Source organism: Lagopus leucura, unplaced genomic scaffold (assembly GCF_019238085.1).
Source record: "Lagopus leucura isolate 7727_CA_CO unplaced genomic scaffold, USGS_WTPT01 Super-Scaffold_100027, whole genome shotgun sequence".
Lineage (NCBI taxonomy): Eukaryota > Metazoa > Chordata > Aves > Galliformes > Phasianidae > Lagopus > Lagopus leucura.
This window is the reverse complement of record NW_024962278.1, coordinates 7496753-7509009: the sequence shown is the minus strand read 5'-3', so window position 1 is coordinate 7509009 and position 12257 is coordinate 7496753. Positions and strand designations below refer to the sequence as shown.

General features: G+C 42.7%; 1 long non-coding RNA gene across 1 annotated transcript; it reads right to left on the bottom strand.

Annotated features, from left to right (window-relative positions):
* Positions 1-8043: 8043 nt before the first annotated feature.
* LOC122185146 lies at positions 8044-11643 on the bottom strand. The gene is made up of 2 exons (XR_006180756.1): positions 11610-11643; positions 8044-8522 (listed from the first exon to the last, which is right to left on the bottom strand). It is a non-coding gene; the product is annotated as an uncharacterized LOC122185146 (long non-coding RNA).
* Positions 11644-12257: the final 614 nt, after the last annotated feature.

The following is a 12257-nucleotide window of genomic DNA, read 5'->3' as shown; positions in this document are numbered from 1 at the left end:
TGAATTGATATGCCCTGTGAGGGGAGTAGGTGTGGGAAAATTATGTGGCCTGGTGAAAGTTTTCCTGAGGTCAAAAATTATTAAATTTCACTCGTTCTCATTCTTTGCCTCCCACTTGAAACTTTTTGAAGGAGGGCAGCTGGTGTCAGCCAGATCCTTTCAGACATGCATCGTGCTGTAACTAAGCAGCCATCCACTTCAATGGTGAGGGATGATTATTGCAGGTCCTGGGCTGCTGACTGACGTCAGCTCTTCAGAGGAGGATGCTGACTGCTTAATGAATAACAGTAGATACTGTTTAGCTTCTGCTCGGAAAGGAAAATTCAAAAATGACTTTTAGGGAGCAGTCAGCATCTATTATCTTCTTTTTGATGATTATAGATTATCGCTCCTTTAATTTGAGAGGGGGGAGGGAGGCCCTGTTAAGAGTTTGCTCCTGGAGCAGCAACTTCAAGCCTGATTATATGGCAAACAGAAAAAGGTGACAAGAGGGTCTAATTACAGGATCTTTTTCCAGGAGAAAATTAATTTCTATTACATGCTCAGCACGGCATGGATAGTCCCATACTGACTTCTTGCAGAGGCTCTTTATTTCCTTTAGCCTACTCTTCCTTCATGCTGCTTCTTTCCCTACATTTAAAGCCTTTGGAGTGTTGGGCTGCTCGGGCAGTCTGAGGGTAGGAAGTTGTTTCCTTTTTCTTAATAACATGGAGAGGCAGAATTGCCATGAGGCCTATTGCTGTGTATATTTCTTGCATCCTGCTGTTACACTTTACTATTGGAGGGCAGCCACCTGTTTAATGTAATGCACATGCAATCTGGAGCTAACCCAATTTTTGATAAATACCTGAAGCAGAGGAATTGGGCCTGTAGGATCATGAGGTGTCTTCTGAAGGCTGAAGCAATTAAATATGTGCTGTTTAAGCTCTTTGCTTGCTCTGGCATTGCACCATTCCTGTATTCTTGCCTTTGTTTCCACCACCAAGTCCCCTACAGAGAGGTCATAACAAAGCCAGCTGAAGTAGATCTCTCAGTCGGGAGTTGTCTCCATCTCAGTGGGCTGGATTCTGCCTCTTTTCTGTCTGCTTGTGACGTCTGTGAAGCACAGAGCATAGAAAATTAAGGAGCGCATATCTCCCAAACCTGGGCTGTATTCATCATGATGTAGCACTGCAGAACTCAGGTGTTATACCTGGGGATGAATTTGGTCTATTAACTTCTCCATAACGGCCAACTTCTAGCATGGATGTACTTGCTTTGGGGTCTTGGTGGAGAAATTCATTTAAATTGCATCCCTGAGAAAGGGGGAGGAGGACTAAAAAAGATTAAGAAAAAATAAAGTGTTGAAATAAGAGCTAATAAGCATTATGGAATTGAGCTTTGTTTTCATTACTGTAGTATGCAGCAAAATGCATTTCCCAGCGTTCCTCAAAGCATTCCAGTAATTTGTCTTAATTAGCATGATTTAGGTGGTTGTTTCTAGCCTTTGGAATTTAGCACAAGGTTAATGCACATAAATGTATGATGACATATAAAGAAAGTATAATTGCCTTTAGGATGAAGTGTTCTAGCAGCACAGAATAAGTAAAAAATTGGCTGGGTAGGTGGACTTCTACTGCCAAGACAAAATACAGTAATATGCTGTATTTCAGGTCTGCAGATATGCTATTCACAGGAGGTTCAGTGGCAGGAAAGGTCAGAAGTCCTTCTTGAAATGCTTTTTCTTCTATACTTAAGTGAGAGCTGGTTTATTTTTAAGACTGTGGCTCTTAAAAACCTACTGTTTTGTATCCAGTAGGTGTCTCAGTGTATGTAACTATGGAACTAGAAGGTTTAGTTCATACTTGCCTTTGAGAACAAAACTTGCCTGTCCTGGAAGGATGATGGTGAGGTGTAAAAACAGATGGACTTACCTGCTCGAGTCTTCAAGGGCTTTTGCTCTTCTTAAGCACAGAGCTGTTGCTTTCTTTCTGCCCTGACAATTACATGCACATTGCATGCAATTGTCCCTTCCCTTTTGCTCTGGCACAGCTCTAGAAACGCTTTTCTCTGAAATCCATCCTCTGCCCTTGAAGTTCTCTGGTCTCCATTCAGAGGGATCTCAGCTTTTGTTCACACTCCTCAGCTTGGGGCTGGCAGATCCCTCCTTGCCCTCTCTTCCCCAGCAGCATCTGGAGGGTGCTGGAGATTTATGAGCTTTGCTTTTATTATTTTTATTATTTATGAGCTCTGTTTTCCTTTGTAATGCACTGGGGTGGGACTGACTGTAGCCTTTCAAAAGGAAGTCTCAGAGCAAAGAGCACTGTTCTTTGGATTGCTTTGTCCTTCTCTTTCATTTTGCCTTTCTCATTTTAAACAGTAGTACATGTTCATATGTCCCCACCCATACACTGCACAAACACAGCTGCTCAGTGTTGTACAAACAAAAAGCCAAAGGGAGTGACAGACCACTCAATCTTACATGCCCAAAGCAAGGTGGCCACACTGTTGGAAGAAGATCTCCAGCAAACATTGGGATTATTGCAATCATGCTAAAATTTCTCAGCTGCCTGCCTTTGGGAGATATGTAATAATTTCAAGCCATCAGTCTTCTCACTGATGGGTCCCCACAGTCCTCTGACCAGCTTCTGGTTTGCAATGGCATGGATGGTTTTCCCATTCTCGTTCAAGGAGTGACCGTGCAGCATGTCTTTGTTTCCATGAGAAACACCTGCTCTGTTACCATAGCTCCTCCAGCTCCAAGATAGCACAAAGCAGTGTCAGCACACACAGACTCATACGGCAGTGGGTGAGAAACAGCAGCGTTGTCCTCCATTGCAAGTGGCTCCGAAGTTTCCATGGAAACATTTGTTGTTCCATTGCATCATTTATTTATTTGTTTAATTGTTTATTTCTGAGTCCATTTTTCGTTCTAATCCTTTGGATTCTATTTCCTGGATGCTGAGAGTTGTATTAATGGCTTACACAGCAAAGCTACCCTAAGGAATTCACCCAGTGTCGCAGTCCCTTTGATGAGACACCAGTGGTCATTTTTCCCCCTCGAGTTCTGGTGCAGCTATTCAAGGAGTGTCGCAGCAGCATCTCATTTGTATGGATAGAATTCTGTTACACAGATAAAGTGATAATCCCCCATTACTAGAAGCTAATTAATTTAATTCTTGAGTGTTCTCTGAGATACTGAATGGAAATAAAAGGACTGAGATTGATAGAGAAGAATGGAAAAAAAGAATGTTAGGATCTATCAGATCTTTCTCTCTGAGTCTGCTTTGAAGGAGATTGTGTGCTCTTTGCAGGGCCACATCATATTCAGAATGCCAAGGTAACACCTGAAGAACAGTTAATGTTATTTGGAAAGTCTTTGTCATGTAAGAGAGGAGGAGGAAAGGAATTAGGGAGGAATATGGGCATGCCAGTAATGTCACAACTACATATTTATTGCTATTTTCTCCAGCAGTTTTGTTTAGCACAAGTGAACATTCATGAATGCGACTATGAATATGTGCCCATATCTGCACATACTATACATTAACCGTTCCATACTCATAGCACACAGCTGGCAGAGGTGCAGGACTGGTTTTACCAAGGGCAGACATACGTTTGTAGAATTGAGTGATACATGTGACAGAGCCCCATAGGTCAGCCAGAAAGAATCACACGTTCAGAGCATATTCCCACGAGGAGTAAAAGCAGCAAACCCATTTTTACAGAGGTGTTCCAGGAGCAGTATGCAGATCAATTCTTTGCAATCTAGGGGAAGAAAAAAAACTCTCAAACCCTGTATTTATTGCTCTCTACTCAGTGGAACTTTAGGAGTAAAAGGTCTAATCTTTTCTCCATCGCCTTGAATGGAGACTGAAAAGCACATCCTGTGAAGGACGTCTCCTCCAAAATCCTGCACCTTCTCGGTTGAAAGATCTGCAGAGTTAAGCAAAGGGAGATCTGATGTGAATACACTTAGCTTGATTCATGCAAATTGCTTCCACTGCTATTAATGAGCAAAGGCAGTGAGTGTGCGTGCGCAGAACAGTGCAGAGGGAGGAATCCCCAGGCCTTGGTGCAGGTGCACATCCTCTGCAGCGGGTGGGTTAAGCATCCCGCACGGCTGTGTGCTGGGGAAGGCAGGCTGTGCTGGCATGGAAATGTCAGCCTGCAAGCAGGTGTTAACCTACTTCCACCAGGGAGGCTCAGAATAGCCCTGGTGTGCACTCCTGATCTCTCCTTGCATTCGTAAGCCGTAGCTGAAGAGAAGATTTATTTTCTGTGAGTCTGAAAGTGTGACTGAATACTCGTCGGGAGGGTTGTTCTGTGTTTTGAGGCTGCGGCTCCCCTGCTGTATTTCATGTTTACAGTTTATGATACACTGAATCCTTTGGTGCCTGGTTCTCAACTCTGCAATAGAAATGTCACGAAATCCACTGCAGTATGTGCTGTCTTGATTTTTCCAACCGCTTGCTAATGCTTTCAATAAGGTTTAAATCACAGCTCTCCTGGAGAATGCTTATTATGGAGCTCTGTCATCTGTGGCTGTGGGTTTTATTCCCTCCCACTAACTGCCATAATGTTGCCCTTTGGGTCCAACCAAAGCGTGCACACTCAGCAAGCAGCATTAGCAAGTCAAGGTGATTTGGTTAATGTGTATTCCCTTGCCCATCTCCTCCAGACCCCTCATGAGCATATTGTATCACAGTTCACTGCCTTTTTCTAGGCCAACACGTCCTTTCAGTTGCTTATAATCTCTGTGGGCTTAAAGGGAAATAAGAATCATGTGGTAGCTTTGCATATTTCAATAGGAACTTCTCTATTTTGTTGGCTACCAAATACCTTTACAAAGTGAGCATCCTGGTAATGCAGTGGAAGACTTAGCATTATTCCATTATATGAACATGCAGTACTGACCTTTTCCACACAGCAACAGAAATTGCATCAAAATTAGAGAGAGAGGTATTGTAAGACAGAAGAGAACTGAAAGGCTCCAGATCTCTCCAGAGAACAGCCTAATAATCCTGATGAGGGCTCTCCCTGCTGCAATACCACCACAGAACCATTTGAGCTGGAAGGGATACTTAAAGGTCACCTGCTCCAACTCCCCTGCAATGAATAGGGACCCCCCATAGCTCAGCCAGGTCGCTTGGAGCCTGTTTCAGCCTGATCTTGGTTGTCTCCAAGAACAAGCATGCTATGGCTTCTCCACTGTCTGCTATTCCAGGGGTTATTTGCATGTATTTTTCCCTAGGTCAGACTTGGTTTAGTTCCAGGGGCTCTATTTTGAAAGAGAAATATGGAAATCTACCTGGTAAGGAGAACAGAAGAATATGATGAGCTCCTGTGTTTTTGCTGGGAGTTTCTCCTCCTGCAGCAGTATGTCATTGGAATAATGAGGCAGCACGCTGCTTGACTGTGCAGTGGCCAGATCAGCAGGGATTTCAAGAGATAAGTAATTCTATTTGATTTTGAGTCCAGGAATGATAATTCACATTCTTTCCCACTTTAGAAAGAGAAAGGGAGTCTGAGCTATAATTAGGGTGCTTTTTTTTTTTTCCTGTCTGCTTTGGTCCTCTGTTCCTGTTATTGTCTGGAAATGGTGGCGGCAGCAGCCTTTAAAGCAGGGAGTCATGACAACTGACTCTTCCTGGAGTAATTTGGGTTGTTAGAAGGAAAAAAGAAATATCCCTAAAACACAAGAGCCTGAAAAACACAATTAGATGAGAAAACTGAAGCAGAAGTATGACAGCAAATGGCTGGGAACCACCCGTGAATTGGGAAGCTTATCTTTCTGCTCCGCTTCTGGGCTTGATCTTCCAAGAAGAACAAAAGTGAGCTGGAATCATTTACGTCAACTGAGGGTCTAATTTTATGTCTTCAGATAAATAAATGCCCACACAAACAGCTAATTAATTGCAGGAGGAGTGTCTTGCATAAGAACACTTTAATGACTTCAGAGGAAATGCTGCACTGAATTTCACAGGGTGAGATCTCCATCAATTAGCAGTTTTGAAGATGCTATCCTGAAGCAACATGTCCTTGTAGCACTGCACAGGAGCCCTCAGTGCTTGCCTTTATTGCAGGCTTGATTGGATGAATCTGAGCTTCCAATTGACAAAGTTACTCCCAGCAGTGAAACATTCGACCCAAATGTTAGATTGCAAACAAAGGAAGACACACTTCGAGGCAAGCAGCCTTCTGAATAACTGCAATTTGGTTTCTGTTTAGCATAGCAGGGAACGTTTTATTAATCTCCATTCTTTCTTGTATCTTCCACACTAATTACCAAACTTTCTAGTTATCCCCAACCCTTCACAAGGGAAATTGTTATTTGTTGCACACACTGACCAGGTGAATCCTTTTAAGCCCCACAAAGCATAACAGCCATATGGCTTAGCCAGCTCACAGGTGGTAAGAGACCCCAAACCCATCTATGGCTTTCAGGTAACTTCCTTCCAGCTAGATTTCACATCTTTCATGTCAGCATAGCATTAATGACTTTGTCTTGCAGGTGAGTACCAAAACCTTAAATATGAGCAGCCAGGGCTCCAAACTTGTGTCCACCTAACAATGTTGGATCACCTGCTGGTTATCATATCTGTGAATTGAATTTAAAAAGTCTTCTGCTCTTCCTCTGTGGCCCTCATTCTTTTGAAATAGCACTACCTGTCTGTTCAGTATGAAGAGTGTCATGCGGGAGACCCCACGTGGAAAAAAGCTTTTGCAGTTTCCATGAACATCCAGTTTATAATCTACTAAAAGCAACCAGAAAAAATATTTTGAAAATGACTTTATCTTCAAGTAACTCCAGATGTAAAAGGCTGCATGTCAGGAGTGGAAAAATGAAAAACGAATAGAGTGAATTAATTTCTCTAATGAGCTTTGCAGCCACATTATGCACTTCAGCATCTTCAAACAACTAAACTACAGTGCTATGCAAGGGGACCCCAAGTGCCACCCTTTGACACAATGCTCCTAAAGGACCCTCCAAAGAGTTTTGTCTCCCCTTTAATTTCTTTCCTCTGCAAAGCAGAGAACATATTGTTTGGTCACTTCACCAACTGAAAAATGATGTGCAGTGTTAGTTGCAATGGTATTTTTGTAGCTCTCATTTATTCTGCTACCCAGACAGGAAAGGCAAAGCAGTAGCAGTTTATAGAGCAGAGAACATTTTTACTCGGTTCTTAAATCTTTTTAGCAGCCCTTGAGCAAAATGTTTATACTGTAAACAAAATTTAGTAAACAATTCAGAAGAGTTATTGTGACAACCTGTCTGTCCCTGCTCAACCGTTGTATTTCTATCCCATTCATTCCTCACACCTACTGCTGCTGACCATCTAGCCCATATTTACCTGTAGTACTCTCTGCAGTCTTAAAATATTTCATGTTGATTTACATCTGTTTCTCCTCTACTGTCTTTGGCTGCTGGATTTTTCTTTTTGTAAAGGAGATGAAAAAATGCTAACTGATTTCTCACTGCTCATGACTAAGAAGTGGGTTAGTGACATGAATAAGCCCTGTACATTTGACTGTGACCAGGTAAAGCCATGAGTAAGAGATGCACATTCCTCCCCAGAGCTCTTCAGCCTCCAGTTGTCAACCCTGCTGAGCTGGTGAGTGTCACTCCTGTGCTTTCATCCTGCTTCTCCTGATCTTCAATGCTCCTGCTTCCCCATTCTGTGTCACAGCCCTACCCAGACCTTACTGCTACTCAGTGTGGTCCTTCAGCATGCAGGTCCTGCAAAGTCTAGAGGCTGTTAGGCTGATATTCAAGGAGAAGAGCAATGGTAAAAGAGAAGAGCATGCCACAGGATTACAGAAGTCAGGCTCTGTCACTGATACTCTCAAAGTGAAAACATTCACATGAACCTTCCACACAGCCAAACTGCTTTAATAATAAAAGAAACCCACTTTTTAGCCTGAGTATATGAGTAAATGGAAATCTGAGCTCTGTGGAATTAAACCTCAACCAGAAACCACCTCTGACACTAATCTTCAAGCAGAGTCTTGCATCTGTTCTTTCTTTCAATGCGGTTTTCTTCAGCTGAGGTCAGCCATATAGAAGCAAAAGTTTTGTAGGCAGAAAATAGAGCAATTACCAGCAGTGTGAAATAGCAACTCTATTTTTGTAAGCCAGGGAAGTGTGGCTAATTGCAAGCGACTTCCCCCTTCATCATCAGCTCTTAAGCACCAGGATGGCACTTGGGAAACCAGGGTTCTCAGCTCATTTCAGTTCCAGACTTACTGGGTGAATTTGCACAAGTCAGCAGTGAGAGCTGAGGCAATGGGTCTTCAGTTTTTACCTCCAAGTAATGGAGTGAGGCAGAATCCTGGTCCCAGACACTCCATGTACCAGGATCTCAGCACTGGAGGAAGCAGAGTCTAGAAAGCCTCTTTCTTCAGGCGAACAGTCCCTGGTCATTCCATAACAATTCCATTTCATATGGATTTCTCAAGACAATTCTGTGAAAAGTAGCACTTGGAGTCCTGGGATACTCTCTGCTGGGCGGACAGATTTATCCACTCCAAACATTTACCTCCTATAAAAACAAAAGAAACAAGCCTGCCATTCTGTCCAGTCTGTCCCATCTCTATCAGCTGGTTAAGTGGGCAGCTAATTTATTTTGTGTTACTTTCCATTACAAGTAGAGGATTGATGCCTGGAAGTATTTTAATGGCACTGTTGACCTTGATAATAAAACTGTCTATTCTAGTTTGCAGTGGTAATGACATCCAATACCTCCTGGTGCTAGTGGAGAGGCCCATCTTCCATTCTGTCTCCCTTCTTACATCAGTGCTATCTGCCCATCCATTAGCAGATATTTGAGGCTGTAGTGGTGCCCAGAACCATTTCCGCATTCTCTCCTGCAACTTGCTGGGTGCTCAACACCATATGACTCTGACAGCTGCGACTGCTACTAGCTGCTATCTCAGGCCTGCGCGTAATTTGGAGAACAATTTACATAATTCTAAAACCTAAAAATACCTCAGCACAAACGAAATGCATTAATATGTGCTGTTTTAACAGGCATGGAAATGGTTGCTGCTTTCCCCGTGCACTCTGAAACAGGGATTCTCAATGCTTCTTCTTCATCTGACAGGGCTGACATTTGTAAGGGATATTTAAGGACAGCAGAACAAGCGATAATTATCCTTAACATGCATCACAGGCATTTTGTCAAATGATTGGAGAAGCGCCTTCCAGAACAATTAGCTGTCTGAAATAGCTGAGCCCCTGTCCTTTACACGTTGACTAAAAAGGATGTGAAGTCTAAAGTTCAAGCAAGAAAATGCAGATCCCCACCTGGGGGCTCACCTGACCACCCATTTCCATCCTCAGCCTGATAATGTTCACCCACCCCACTTTTCTCAGTTAATTATCATACATTTTTCGTGTCTCCTTGGTGGAGCATAGGAAATATCTGTGACCTTTTCACCTCCACATACCAATTACCCTCACATGTCGTGGTAGAGCAGTCTGTAACAATACAAGCTTCCCTGTGCTACCAAGGCAGCAGCTAATACTGTTTGGACCAGCACTAAAAATGCATAAGCTAATTACATTCAGCAATGCTCTGGACACTTAACCCAGATAGATCTGCTGGAGGTCATGGTGACTTTAACACTTGCCCACCACAGCGATCATGGAACTGGCAATGAAAGGTTCTATCTGTATTCTGCAGTTGACTTCCCAGCACACTGCTTGGGTCCAGGAGTTTGCTTGCAGAAGCTACACTATGCTATTTTAGCCTTCAGACTTTCCTCCTTTGAAATCTAAAGGTCTGTAGAAGATACAGCCAAAGAATAGCAGCAAATCATATGAACTCCTGCTCTCTTTAAGCAAGCATCAAGATACACATGCTAGTTACGCATTCAGTTCAGTTCAGTTCAGGTACTGAAGCTGCCTTGTACATACGCAGCAATTCTTAAGAAGGAGAAGGTATGTGGGAAATTATCATTTTCAGGATCAGTGTATCAAACTGAAAATGATGAAGCAAAGGACCAAACAAGAAGCAGAGTAAAAATGACACAGGTATTGCACCCCTTGCTGTGATACCCTACGCATAGACATGCAAGTGGACTGCTCTGACAAGAAGAGTCAAAAGCCTGATTGCTGAACTCACTGTAAATAGAGACACTCAACCAAAAATCTGGCCCAAGCTGTTCAATCAATTTAAGTGCATTTCAACGCTGGCTGTAACCTCCACTGGGCTGAGGCTTTCGTGAGGGGAGTCTTTGTTGTGATAGGACGGTAGTCAAGTGGTGTTGTCAATTGGAAGATGCCTAAACAGCTGCTGCTGAACACTGCAGGGGTATCCAAGAACATACATGGGCTTAATTATCCCTCTTTCCCCACACAAAGCCAAATACTTTCTTTGTGAATATATTTGCTTGGATAGGTTGCAGAATTTCTTAACAACGTTCATCAAGAATGTACTTCTGGCACCAAAACTGCCACAGGCATGCAGCCATGCAGTTTTCTCAACTTAGTGCTGCACTCACTTCAAAACTCAAAGTGCTCCTTCTGCTTTGCTAGTGAAACTTTTAGGAACACCAAAACTATATAATTGATTGCAGTGGAAGACAACAGGTCAAAATACTCATAAAACCTTCTGAGATAGAAATCAGTTCATGTGTCAGAAGATTCCACCTCCATTTATTGATTGATTTGGGCTAAAGCTTGTCTCTTTTGCTTGAATCAGACAGAGCCCAGCAGAACAGGAACTCAGCTCAGGGTGTTCCCACAAATAAACAAACAGAACAACAACAAACAACATTTTGCTGTCACGCAGTGTGCCAAAAAATTGTAACAATTTAAACCAGGACAAACTGTTTACCTTTTTCTCAGAGGCAGTGGACTAGTATTTTACTAAGAATAGCAGCTACTTGGCTTAGAACAAAAGCATATTAATCTTGTTGATTGGCACTCCCTACCTTTCTTTATCCCCTGCTTCCTTAGAACTCATTTGGAAGAATCAGGAATTTGTTCCCCCTGGTGACAGAACATGTTGTTGTTGAGTGTGCTTGTATATAATGGAGACAACTGGAACTGATGTCAAACTGAGCCAGTCTAGGAAACAGGGAAATTGACTTCTCCTGGATTAATCTACTTCATTCTTTATCCTAATACTTTTTATTTCCTGGTTCTCAAATCAATGTTTTCTCCTTCCATATTTAGTAGCCATAGGTAACTCTATGCAAGTCAGCTGATTTACAAAGATGTCAAAGAGCTGTACAGAAACAATCTCGCATTTTAGTGATTGCCCTTGATTTGTTTGCTATGCTCTTCTGCCTGTGGTGCATGACTTGCAATCCTTTTGTACCATCACTGAGAGTCACAGCAGTTGATGAAGTTGTGCTTTATTACAAGCATTTGTTTCCTTTCTTGCTAAGATGGCCAGGCTGATTCTCATCCCACTTGCACCAGTTTTACAGTGCTTTATGACAGTGAACACAACAATTTCTTCTCATTTTAGTTTGACGTAAGATACTGACCAGCTGTAATACTAAAATGGGATGAAAAGTACCTCAATAATAGCAGAGTGGCAAAACCTCTGGCTACAGCAGATGAAAATAAGCCCAGATGCAGCAACCACAAACAATAAAGGAAAAAAATAACAACGTACCTTTGGAAGGCCTCAGGTAGGCAGGGATCTCCAGCAAAAGATACCCTCACCTCCCCCCTGCCAACCTTAAATGACGTCTAGGAAAGGGTGGATCCTGGCTCCACCCCTTCTGGTCACTCAGCTGCATTACATGCACCTGAGCTCCACTGGGTTGGCCCTGCCTTCCCAGCAGGTGCTCAATCTCTGCTTCAGGCTGTGACTTGGCATTTCTGCTACGCCAGTAGAATACCATTGACACAACTACATTGGTGGTCTGATAAGTGTTTGACTTGGTATGTTTAAGATGAAGTTGAATGTGTTCTCCTCCTGTTTTTTCCCCTTTATACAGAACTGCCTGGGATGAAAGAGTCCACGCCAACAATTCTTTCAGTCTTTCCCAATTTCACATGGACAAAGCAAACTGGCACATCCTAAAAGAAGATAAGACCAATGGGTTTCACACAGACTTGCTGTGCAGGCACAATTGATCTGAGCATTTTCAGCACATCTGATGTACTGAGGGTGGAGTGAACTCTGTGGACGTGCAGATTATTTTAAAAGCAGTAATGGACCATCTAAAACAGTAGGGTTGGGATGCCTTGTTCTACCCCTTACAAGAAATATGGATGTATTTGTATTTTTACTGTGCTTCTGTTTCAGATCAGGAAT